Source organism: Littorina saxatilis, linkage group LG13, assembly GCF_037325665.1.
Source record: "Littorina saxatilis isolate snail1 linkage group LG13, US_GU_Lsax_2.0, whole genome shotgun sequence".
NCBI classification, from domain to species: Eukaryota; Metazoa; Mollusca; class Gastropoda; order Littorinimorpha; family Littorinidae; genus Littorina; species Littorina saxatilis.
In genome coordinates, this window is record NC_090257.1 from 7,219,815 (window position 1) to 7,232,604 (window position 12,790).

The 12,790-nt window shown below is 39.6% G+C and overlaps 2 long non-coding RNA genes across 3 annotated transcripts; one reads left to right on the forward strand and one right to left on the reverse strand.

The window, feature by feature from the left end:
• The first annotated feature begins 322 nt into the window (after nucleotides 1–322).
• Nucleotides 323–5,021, forward strand: LOC138946373 (uncharacterized). The gene is made up of 3 exons (XR_011449249.1): nucleotides 323–915; nucleotides 1,289–1,437; nucleotides 3,433–5,021. It is a non-coding gene; the product is annotated as an uncharacterized lncRNA (long non-coding RNA).
• Nucleotides 5,022–5,121: 100 nt separating this feature from the next.
• Nucleotides 5,122–10,493, reverse strand: LOC138946372 (uncharacterized). 2 transcript variants are annotated; one of them, XR_011449248.1, is made up of 5 exons: nucleotides 10,079–10,493; nucleotides 9,600–9,742; nucleotides 8,575–8,677; nucleotides 6,356–7,981; nucleotides 5,122–6,034 (listed from the first exon to the last, which is right to left on the reverse strand). It is a non-coding gene; the product is annotated as an uncharacterized lncRNA (long non-coding RNA). The 2 variants fall into 2 exon arrangements; XR_011449247.1 differs by having other exon boundaries at nucleotides 5,122–7,981.
• Nucleotides 10,494–12,790: the final 2,297 nt, after the last annotated feature.

Here is a 12,790-nt window from a genome sequence, read left to right on the forward strand (position 1 = left end):
CGATTTTTCAGGCGGGGGTCCTGCATATATAATGAATATGTAGTAAGTGTCTCATCATTGTCCCGCTGCTGCTCCATTTCAGCATGACCAGTTGTTGTTGTTGTTGTCGTTATAATCCCTCGAGTCGCGGCCATAGTTGTTGTTGTTGTTGTGGTCAGTGGCTCGATCTCCTTCTCTCTTTCTCTCTCTCTCTCTCTCTCTCTCTGCTTGCTGCTGCTTGCTGCTCCAGTATAGTCGATGATCCGTCCTCGTTGAGGGCACAAGGGTTTGTGCCGGCTAGTCAGTGTTAACATATGGTATTTAAAGGCTGCTATATGTATCCTTGGCATTCGATGTCATTAATCCAACAAATAAGCCCACAAATTTGTGGGGCACATTTCCAGTTTGTGGACCACAAAAATAAGCCCACAAATTTGTGGGGCACATTTCCAGTTTGTGGACCACAAAATGAAGGCCAAAACAAAATGTGGGGCACAAAATGTGCGCCATAAAAATAAAGGCAAATAAAAGTAGTCCTTAAATAAAATATGAAGCAAGTTTTTGTGGACCATAAAATTCGATTGATCAATTTCCCGAGAAGTCGGTTTTAAGACACAATAAAACGCTCTTCCTCAGTGGAGTACATGAATAGTAGTGTTGACGAAAAAACATGGCGGCCGTCGTTCGTGAATCTAATATTTGGCAGTTCAACACGTCCACCAGAGAAATATATCGACAAAGAAGTTGAAACACTGACTGCCCTTCTGAAGGAATGCAATCGGGATGTGAATGGTACAGCTGATTTTGGACACGGTCTGCCTTGAATGGGGAGGTTGGCGATGAATCGCACTGTACACTACAGGACATTTTCCTCTCAGTCTCAGTCTCAGTCTCAGTCTCACTGATTTTCAATCATCGGTTTGGATCAACCAGCAGGTAAGTTATTGTTTTTAAAATCCAAGACATGACCATTGCAAACGTGGCCTTTGTAGAACTGAGCAAGATTTATCTGTTTTGTATTCATGTGTGTGTTAGTGTTACTGAGTAACTGGGTGTGACTGTGAGTCACTGAGTGTGTTTTTGTTGTGTTCTTTTTTTTTACTCAAGTTTATAAAATGCTTGACATCTTTAATCTGCATGCACAGAATCAAATGCTGCTGTATCAGTGTATGAACTATGTTTGTAAAAGAATAAACAAAACAATTACTGAATTAGTGAGTGATTTGGCTCTGATAGTGAAGTTGAAATAGTACTTATTTCATTTTCAAGACATGTTATGTTAATAATAATATTGTTCTGTTTTTTTCAGGCCTCCCGAGAAACCAGACATGATGTGCATCATTCATACAGCTCCTGTCTTCCAGTTCCAACAGTTTACCTTTAAACATGGATACATGTACTGGAGAGGTATCAGGATGACTTGGCGTGGTGCTTTACGTTACAGACTACCCCTGAAGAGTAAGTTACACATTTCTTTACCACTTACAGCTTTTGCTTGTCAAATCTGTATGGTAAAATTAGTAACATTAGGTATTGGTGATGGACTGGGTGGCCGAGTGGTAACGCACTTGCGAGAGGTTGCGAGTTCGACCCTGGGTCAGGGCGTTAGCAATTTTCTCCCACCTTTTCTAACCTAGGTGGTGGGTTCAAGTGCTAGTCTTTCGGATGAGACGAAAAACCGAGGTCCCTTCGTGTACACTACATTGGGGTGTGCACGTTAAAGATCCCACGATTGACAAAAGGGTCTTTCCTGGCAAAATTGTATAGGCATAGATAAAAATGTCCACCAAAATACCCGTGTGACTTGGAATAATAGGCCGTGAAAAGTAGGATATGCGCCGAAATGGCTGCGATCTGCTGGCCGATGTGAATGCGTGATGTATTGTTTAAAAAAAATTCCATCTCACACGGCATAAATAAATCCCTGCGCCTTGAATATGTGCGCGATATAAATTGCATAATTTTTTTTTTTAAATAAAAAAAAATCCCTGCGCTTAGAACTGTACCCACGGAATACGCGCGATATAAGCCTCATATTGATTGATTGATTGTAGTCTGAAGCTATAAACATGTACTGATGTAGATAATTCAGCAGTCTTTTGTTCTTTGTAAATTGTATTACAAGTACTTTGTAGATCTATGAAATTATTCATATATTTGAAGATGCATAGTAATACTGTGCATGGTAATTGGTATGATGTACTTTGTATATATACATAAGGCCTAAAAAAAAAATAGGTGTGGTTACGGTAACCCGACCTACCCTATTTTTAGGGGCCGACCCAATAACTTTTTATTACATAAATTTGTACCCAAAAAAATGAAAACAAGAAAGCGAGTGCAGAAAACGCAATGAAAGCGAAAGCGCTCGAGTCGTCATGCAGACGACAGACGATGCAGGGGAAATTACTAAAAAGGCCCAACAGACGCTTGCCATGACAAAAATGGCGGCATCTTCTTCGGTTGCGATTGCTACACGCTTGGTTGCTCTGCTATTAAGAAAAAAAAGTATAAAAAAAAGTGATTGCCTAACTTCCTACCCTATTTATTTTGGCTATGTTACCTTAACCACACCTGTGGTTTTTTTGCCTAATGGTACAAATATCTTTATTTTCTCTCTGCTTCCCATCTTAAAGTTTGTTGCAACCCTATACTCATAAAGTGCATTATACTGTTTGTATGAACATTGAACTATTGCAATGCAAGAAAAAAAACCAGGAAATAGCTAGAATGAAAGATTTACTCATTACTGGAATTATTTTAAAAACAGTCAGTCCTTTCCTTGGCTCACAATCACAGATCTGGCCATTTTTTTAATTATTATTTTTTACATGGAATAAGAGTTACAATGTAAATTGTATGTAATACCGCCTGTGTATTTGGATACCTACTTCTACATTCAACACCCTGACTGCCCCTGCGCAGAGTTAGAATTTTCTGAATGAATTCACTTCACATTTCTCAACAAAACTGTAAGGTGTCAACGCTAAATATGTGTGTGGGATGAGGGCTCATGCTGAATTTAAAAAATAGTAACTTTCCATCATATTCCAGAAAAGCTGCTCACATCAGCAGCATAACAAGATATCATGTTGTTAGAAAGGTAACTTTGTGAGGAAGTCTTTTTAATTTTAATGATGAAAGATTATCTTTTTAATTTTAATGATGAAAGTATAAATATATCCATGAAATAAATGGTTTTCACAGGAAGGAATGATGGCACCTGTAATATTACAGAACAATGTTTACAGTTTAGTTCATAGTTGTCACTGTCAGTATCACCCACACTATTCTCCATCCCACTGATCTTGTGAAGAACAAGTAATACCTCCTACCTACCTTCCCGCACCCCCACCCCCAACACAGACCCTCTTCTCGATACCCAAAACATATCCCCATCAGCGCACAGCAAAGTCTGGATGTGCTCAGTAATACATTTTCTTTATTTTCCAGGAAGTGAGGTGCCGAGGTATGACGTGCAGGCAGCTTGCAGAGTGGTGCCTGGCTTTGCTGCAGATGATGATCAGACTCAGTCCATTCTGTGCTGACAGAGCTACCAGAACTGCTTTAATATAGTCCATCTGAAGATGCTTACACTTACAGAGGTTTTCTGTTGCCTTAGTGGTGAAATGAACATGTAACACATTAACAATAACATTCTACACAAATAATGTGTGGTGCGGTGTGGATCAAGGGTACATTTTGACTTATGTAAGTTGTCAATTCAGCTAAATACAGGTAGTGTTGGTATGCAGATATTTTCTTACAGCAAACAACGGTTTGTTTGTTTTTACTACATAAAGTGGTATTATCTTTTATGTTGTTTGAGTGCTTTAAGTTAAGCTGCTCACAGGCAGTATTTTACACACAGGCTTAGCTTTGGGAGATGTGTGTGTATGTTTCAGTCAATGCGTGTTCATGTATAGACTTTGTTTGCAATATTAGAATTTCTTTTAACTGCATTATGCACATGAAATGTGTTAACCCATGACTTTTTCTTCCTTTGAATCCTAGTCAGTACTTTATCTTGTTTAACATGTTCATTGATTCTGTTTTTGGGTCGTTCTGGTGCATCCTGGATGGTTCAATTCATTCTTATGTTGTGCTGAAATGTTGCTTTTGTAATACAGTCTGCCAAGATTGTGTCTTTCACTTGGATGTAGTGAACTTATTTTTTAAATGCCTGCTCTGCCTCATTAAAACACTTTGCCTCACTGTGTCAGACCTTCATCAGGCTTTTTGCATGGGATAAGAAAATCCTTCCACTTGGTCACATAGCAAAAGTCAGCACCCTGACTTCTTAGTGTGGTGATGTCTTTTCTTATTAATTTATTTCCCCCAAAAGGCATAAGTGTTTTAAACAAAATTATGTCTTACAGCTACAGTGGAACCCCCTTTTAAGACCTCCAGAAATCTAAGAAAATCAGGTCTTAAAAAGGAGGGGGTCTTAAAATGGAGGTAAATTTACAGAGGTTATGAACAGAAAGTCTGAGAAAACAAGGTCTTAACATGGAGGGGGTCTTAAAAGGGGGGTTCCACTGTATGACTATTGGGGATTATGTGTTTGTAAAGATAGAGCTGAGAATCCTACACAGAATTCTGTGCATAGAACTAGAAGGCGGCCTGAATCTTGACCCACACTGCTGGCATGACCTTCATAGCTGCATTCAACGCTTTACTTTTACCCTGGTAACTTTACGGTTGCTCTCTCTGGATTGAGCATTTTTTATTTCAACCAAGGGAAAAAATTAAATGCCTCTGTAGAGATTCGAACCTAGGACCTAGAATTTCAGGCAGATGTCCTAACCACTACGGTAGGTTTTTTTATTGTAAGATGGATATATATATGTCTAGCGGATGCAGCTACATGTACAAATGTGCCAAATTAGAACTTGCATTCTCAGCCTATAATCTTTGGCCATTCATGCGAGTCGAGTACTAAATATTGTGAATGCATGTGAGACTGCCTTGTTTTACTTTTGTGAAATGTGTGAACTCACTTTGTTTACATCTTTGTGTTAATAAATGCAGTTTATCAGTTACCTCTGTTTGTTTCTTCTGCAAGTATGTCAAATGGCCCACACACACCCTCATGCGCACACACACACACACACACACAAAATCAGATCTCAAGTGTAAGTATTCTTTTTGCAGTTTTATTTTAATGCCCATAATCAGTCAAACAAATATATCATCACACTTCGTCACTTGCACCTAAGCTTAAAAGTAGCAGTCCTGCATACATATGTAATGTGTAAATGTTTCAGGTCACCATCTGTCCTGGCTTGAACATGCAATAAGAACACCTCTACACAAACACATGTACAGTCAACCGGCTAGCTGCTTCCCTGAAAGGCATATTTTTCTATGAATTAATCGATTTTCCGCAGACAGCAGCCAGGTAGTGGATCTTTAGTATATGTCCAAGCAGACGGTTGATCTTAGTACAACACATCAAGGAAATATTTTTTAAAAACAGATCCAACATCTAATCTTCCAAAGTTTATAATCAATAAAGAAGAAAGGTATGTTACTGGAACCCTTTATTTATGATTTAAGGCAATGTGCGGCAGTAAAATTACCAAACTTAAACTTGAAGAATACAGTCAAGGAATAACTTAGTTTTCTGGGTAGTTATTGAAGTGACTTATTAAAATGAATGAAAACATTGTGGATGGATATTGACGGCTGTTGCGATGAAAACTGGCATTTACAGCGTCAAATGGGATTTCTAGAAAACGGCTTTACAGCAACATCATACATCAGAAATTCATAATATTTGGCACAAGGATACACATGTATTATATCTACAATCATATAGAACGTGTTTTTTTTTAAACAACTACAGTTGAATTTAAATTAATTATTGTAATGAATCTTTCTTTCTTTCTTTCTTTATTTGGTGTTTAACGTCGTTTTCAACCATTCAAGGTTATATCACGACGGGGAAAGGGGGGAGATGGGATAGAGCCACGGGTTGTTAATTGTTTCTTGTTCACAAAAGCACCAATCAAAAAATTGCTCCAGGGGCTTGCAACGTAGTACAATATATGACCTTACTGGGATTTTGTTTGTTTATTTGTTGCTTAACGTCCAGCCGACTACGCAGAGCCATATCAGGACGAGGAAGGGGGGATGAAGGGGGCCACTTGTCAAGCGATTCCTGTTTACAAATGCACTAACCCATTACTTGTGTCCCAGCAGGCTTTAGTAAAACTAAATTAATACCTACTGGAAGATTACCAGTTTCCAGTATGTTAAAATAGGCTTAACCTATCTACTGCTGGACTTACATCAGAACACTAACAGATTAAACTATACATGAATCGCGAGACAAGCGGCAAGAGAAGAGATTTTTGGAAAAAATACAGTCAACCTTACTGGGAGAATGCAAGTTTCCAGTACAAAGGACTTAACATTTCTTACATACTGCTTGACTAAAATCTTTACAAACATTGACTATATTCTATACAAGAAACACTTAAAAAGGGTAAAAGGAGAAACAGAACCGTCAGTCGCCTCTTACGACATGCTGGGTAGCATCGGGTAAATTCTTTCTCGTCCCAACCAATATGGGACTCCCCCTAACCCGCGGGGGGTATTGTAATGAATATGCAGTGAGAAATTCGTTCATTCTTATGACAAAAGATATTAAAATTCAACTGTAGTCTGTTGTAAAAAAATCGTTCTATATGATTGTTGATATGATACATGTGCATCTGTGCCAAATATTAGGAATTTCTGATGTATTATGTCGCTGTTAAACTGTTTCCTAGAAATCCAATGTAACAACTGTTTCCATAGCAACGGCACTCTATGTCGATCAGTATTCGCAATCCTCCGAAAGCGGCGTATGGCTGCCTAAATGGCGGGGTAAAAACGGTCATACAAGTAAAAATCCACTCGTACAAAAACATGAGTGTACGTGGGAGTTTCAGCCCACAAACACAGAAGAAGAAGAAGAAGTATTCACAATTGTTCTATTTATTTTTATGTCACTTCCCAGAAAACCAGGTTATTCCATGTATTCTCCAAATTCAATTTTACTGCCGCACATTTCCTTAACAAAATGTAAGATTTACTGTACTTTGACCGAGCAATTTTTGTAAGTGGACAGGCCTTAGTTTTATTTCGGTGGCATAATTCAATGCGCTTCGTCAAAATGTCTTGAACTGAAACCAAAAGCAGATGCAAGACTTATGGTCAGTTGGAGTTGTCTCCCGTACTCCTAACTTTAATGTGCCGCAGACAGGTGTGCCCAAACAGCCCATATCACAAACGGTTTGGAATTCCCGAAAACACAAGATCCGCACTGCACAACTTCAGTGCACAAATACGCGAGAGTGCTCGGTCGCTTTTTGAAAATGTGTATCTTGAGAGAAAAATATAGAATAGTGCGCTGTCCGAAGGAATAGAGTTCTTATAGGACAATGACAGCGCTCAGTTCAAAACGATAGGACATGATCACATCTGACCGCCATGCGGCTATGTGAATCAGACATCTGAGCCTTTCAATCCGTCTATGTCGGACGCCTGACGACATCCCCGAGGCTTTTAAATGAAATAAGACCATACGGGCACTAATAGTTGCATACCAAAAATGAACTGCCTCAAGGCTCTCTATGCAGAGTGGTATCTTTTTAAAGAATACATTCAGGAACAGCTTCTTCGAAAGAAAAAAATAAATTCACCGCAACCACCAAAACATCTACCTCACAACAGAAAGCAGTCAAAGTGTTGATTTTTGGTCTGTGACCAAGTGGAGGGATTGTCTCCTCCCATGTTAAAGGTGAGGACAACTTTTTAAATGAGGCGTAGTGGGCCTTTAAAACATTGACACAAATTTACAATAGCAACAAGTTGTAATGCTCAGTACAACCAATACTGAGTGGACATTTACTGCCGCTGTTGCTGTAGTTTCCCCATCGATCACAGCTGGACCTGGATAGCACTGCTTTTCATCCACATTCACTGGCCAGGTCTTCGTCATCTTCTGTCCCTACTGACAAATGAATGACAAAGGAACTGATCTTAAATCCAAACACAATGACAAGAACAAGTTTTAAGTATGAGTAAGGAGTAAATTGTGTTTGTAACTGACACACACACACACACTAAACCCAAATAAATGCCAAGAGCGTAAACATTCTAATTCCCTGGTAGACAAGTTCCAATGCCTACTTTTTAACATATATATGAAATATAGAAGACACATTCCCTGTCAGCGCTTGCTATCAAATTCAAAAAGCAAAGCAAAGGTCTGTAACATCAATCTGCAGGGCTAGAAAAATCTGCAGGTATTATTACTATTAATGTGTATGTGCGCCTTGAGTCGCCTGTTGGTGAGATATGTGCGCGTTATAAATATTCGTATTATTATTATTATTATTATTATTAATGTCTGGCAGCTCTCCTGACTGGCCAGGGAAAATCAAACACACACACACACACACACACACACACACACACACAAACACACACACACACACACTTCGGTTCTCACACACAAACACACACCAACAGTCAGAATGTAACCAGAACTTGAGACTGAGAGGGAGGATAAAATACAATATGATCATGTAGCAGAACTCTTACCTGAATTGCCATTAGCATGAAATATTTCCCATTTGAGTCTTGACAGCCTCCCGATCATGAAGGAATCAATCTGCTTCTTCCACTGTGCCGGATCGATGCCAACCTGTAATATATAATATTGGCTGAAGTAACATTCCTCTGAGCAACAAATTTAAAACAGTTAGTTGACAGGACAAGTAGTACTAGGAGCTACATGCAGTATGATATTTAGCTATGTGGAGGAACAACAAACACACTGTCCACAGAACCAGATGAATTTACACACTGCACCCTCCCCCATAAAACAACAACGACAAAAAACGACAACAGACGACCAAACCAACATTAACGCTTGATTCTTATGATACTGTGGGACAGTGGCATTGATATCTTTCTAGAATATAAAATTTTATAAGTCCTTTTACATTTAGTGAAGTTTTGACTGAATCAGTGAACTGAATCTGTTCACATAGACTGATAGAGTGACAGACATACAATGTAGACAAGTTGATGTGTGCATATATATATATATATATACATGCATATTACATAACATGTATATATATATATATATGTATGTATAACATGTATGCATGTGTGTAGAGCACAAAGGAAAAAAATAATAGAACTTGACACACAGTTTCACTGAGAATGAGATATATCCTGACAGTGAGTGAGTGAGTGACTGTATACAGCAATACATTGTACTTTAGGTACACACTGAAAGTCATGCGCTTCTAGTATTAGAAATGATTCTAATACTGGAGGAACTGCATGATCATCATACTGGTGAAATAAAGCTAAGAGGTTCGAGCAGTTCTGTGGTTTGGACTCTTAGGTGTTCATTATTTTATTATTATCCCTGAACATGAATTATAAAAATAAAATGAAAACACTCTTCCAGTCTTGCTCACAGTCACACACACACCTCCATATGAGTTATTCTGACCAGAACTTGAGAATGTAAGGGAGGGGAAGGAAAAAACACACTGTACATCATAACACTGACAGTTGTACATAATAAAACCTCTTCGCCTTACTCTTACCTGATTTGCGGCAGTGGCATCAAATATTTTACTTCTGTCAGTGACAGCCTCAAGATCATGCAGCAATCGGTTGGCTTTTTCAGCTGAGAGGAGACCTTGAAGTTGAACATACTAGCTCTAGCTCTCTTCTGATTGATGCCAACCTGCAAGTAAAATAATTGGGAACGGCCGATCAGAAGGTTACCTATTTGAGTATTTCAAGTTAGACTCAATCTTTAAAAACAAAAAGAATTTATAAAATATTATGATCATGCAAAAGAGGTTGCAAAAACGTGGTAGTGGTAATCTTCTTCTTCAAATTAATGAGAAAATCCCTGTACAGGGCAACTACGTGTTGGTTCAGTGAACGATACCTTGCGCCTGTGGACTGACAGTCACAGTGACACTGACAGTGACTCGAGTGAGTCGAAATGACACCTGTTGCAACACATACTACCATAAACCCACTCTCAGTTATGAAACGAAACATAGAAACTTACCTCTGGTTAATATGCAAAGGTTCGCCCGTCCCAATTCTCTCGCATTAGCAAACACCATTGCCATTGGAGATTCTGTCCAAACAGATCGCCTTCGACCGCCATTAACTAAAAACCGAAACGCAGTAGGTCTGAAAACCACGCTCAACGTCCAAAATAAGGAGGAAAAAAAAGAGCCCAAAACATTTTTTTGGCCAAAAACACTGTTTAAGCCCCACAAATATTTGTCCTTATTTTTTATGAAGCTTAATTTGTGCCCCTTATTTTATGCTCCACAAATACAGTTTGTGGCCCACAAAACCAAAATGTGCCCCACAAAAATAAGCCCAAAAATTTGTGAGGCACATTTCGCGTTTGTGGCCCACAAAAATAAGCCCAAAACGTGTGGGATTACTGACATCGAATGCCAAGGATATATATGTGTCGATGGGGGAGGGAATATTGATTGAAGAAAAACTTTATACAGGGAAAAGGAAAGAGAGAGAGAGAAAAAGTCACACACACACACATACACAAACTGCGGGAAATCTTGCTGTGTGCGATTTTAGAGGTTGTCAACATAGCCGCAGCAGCTCGACAAAGACCGTTTGCTGTTTTTCTCAATTTCTGGTTTTTCTCTCCACCAGGTCCGCCCGAGGCGAGCAAAACGGAGCTGTATAGTCTGCTGTATAGTTTTCTCGCTAAACTGTGTGGCGGTTGGTTTTCCGCCGTTTTTCTTCCAAGTCGCCGGCCCGGTGTTGAAGAAAAAAGTTGTAGTTGAGAATGGTCCCCTTTATCCGTTTGCCGTTTTTCTCAATTTCTGGTTTTTCTCTCTCCACCAGCTGTGTAGGTAGATTCCCCCATTCTCTCTCTCTCTCTCTCTTTGTTCATGTTCTGCTGCCGCCACGTAGTAGTATAGTTATCTCGGTCGGCAGTATAGTGCTGCTTCAGAAATCCATCTCACCCTCAGATTTGTTGTTGTTGTTGTTGTAGTAGTAGATCAATCATCATCATCATCATCATCATCATCATCATCATCATCATCATGTCACACTAGTGACAGCAATATAGTGCTTTAAAAAAAAAAAAAAAAAAGCCGATGTTGTTTTGACAATCTCTGGAACGGGAGAGAAAGGTCGCCGCTCTGGCTGATATTTCTGATACCGGGACTTGAAAGTTTGCAACCCTGCGCTAAGCATTCGGCCTTTCTCTCTCAGTACTACAGCAAAGCGTTGGCGGCGTGGCGAGAACGTGGTGTGTGTGTGTGTATGTGTGTCATGTGAGAGGGGAGGGGGGGGGGGGCTGCGCGCGGGGTGTGGGGGTGGGGGAGAAGGGAGGACCTGTAGACAGGCTGAAAAGATGTGTGCTACTACTTGCCCAGCCAGCCCCACCAACAACAAACTGTGGCGGGATGTCACTCAAGACTATATGATAATGTTTAGAGTTTCTCAGGAGGTGAAGTCTTCTCCCTTCCCCTCCAAACAACAAACATTTACTTCAAAAGAGAGAGAGAAAGACTGATCAGCGCCGTCTAGTGCTTCCTCTATACAATCATTCAGTGTAGAATGACTGAATAATAATAATAATAATTGTTTTGATCTCACCAAATCAATCTTCTTCTTCTTCTCGTTAAAATATTTGTTTTTTCCATTTTGTTTTTATCCCTTTTTTTTTCTCAGTTTTCCTGTTGCTTTCTTCTTCTTCCATTCAGCTATCCCTTTTTTTTGATGTGTGTATAGTCTTTGACTCCCGACCGGCTCTCTTTCTCTCTCTCTCTCTTCCACCAATAACTATTAGTGGAATGCCATCACACAGACTTCACGGCCCGTTCAATTGTTGTCTGCCTTTTACTACCACCACAACCGCCCCCGGCCGGGTGATATTTTTTTTTTTATAAAAGCTTGAAGCAAAAACAAAACAAAAAAGCCGTCAACTTGTTTTGCTCTTAAACATAGTCTGATTCTCGTATACAGAGTGGGATCTCTCAAGAAAACCTGTTATCAGGTCCAAAACAGTATGTAGTAGTATCTACAGCCCAACGAGGTCTGCAACTATAGTGAGATAAACTTCGCGGCCGTTATAAGAGGTGGTCGACCGTTTGGGTGGTGAGGAAGAATTCGTTTGGCGGTCAAAAAATCTACCTCATCATCCAAAACCGCAATCTCTGTGGCTACTACTACTACTTCTACTACTTCGGGCAAAAAGTCATGGTTGAGGTAAACCTTGACCGGCGAGAATTTCCATACCAATACTACGGCCATCAGTATACATTTGATAACATTATTACATCCGAATTCTTCTTTTTTTTTATAGAGAGAATCAGGAGAGGGGCGCGCCTCTTTTGCACATTTTCTCTATGGGAAAATAATATAAGACTAAAAAAAAAAAGTCACACACACACAAGTTTAAAACACAGCGACCAATTCAAAAACAAAAAACAAAAAAAACCGGGGTGGGGTGTGGCTGGCCATCTCTCTCTCTCTCTCCCTTCAATCAAACAAAACCGATAGGGGCGTCTGTCGGCGGATCGTAGACTATATCCTGATAGTAGAAATCATCTTCAAACTCATTTTCATCAGCAATAAAGCTGAGGATATCGTCAAACTTGTCGTCGTTGTTAATAGTGTCGGGTGTAGTAAGATGATCAGAAGAAGAGGCCGCGCCGGTGGTAAGATGGTTGTTGTGCATGATGAGAGATTCTTCTTCTTCACAATCAATTTCGATTTGTTGTTCTGT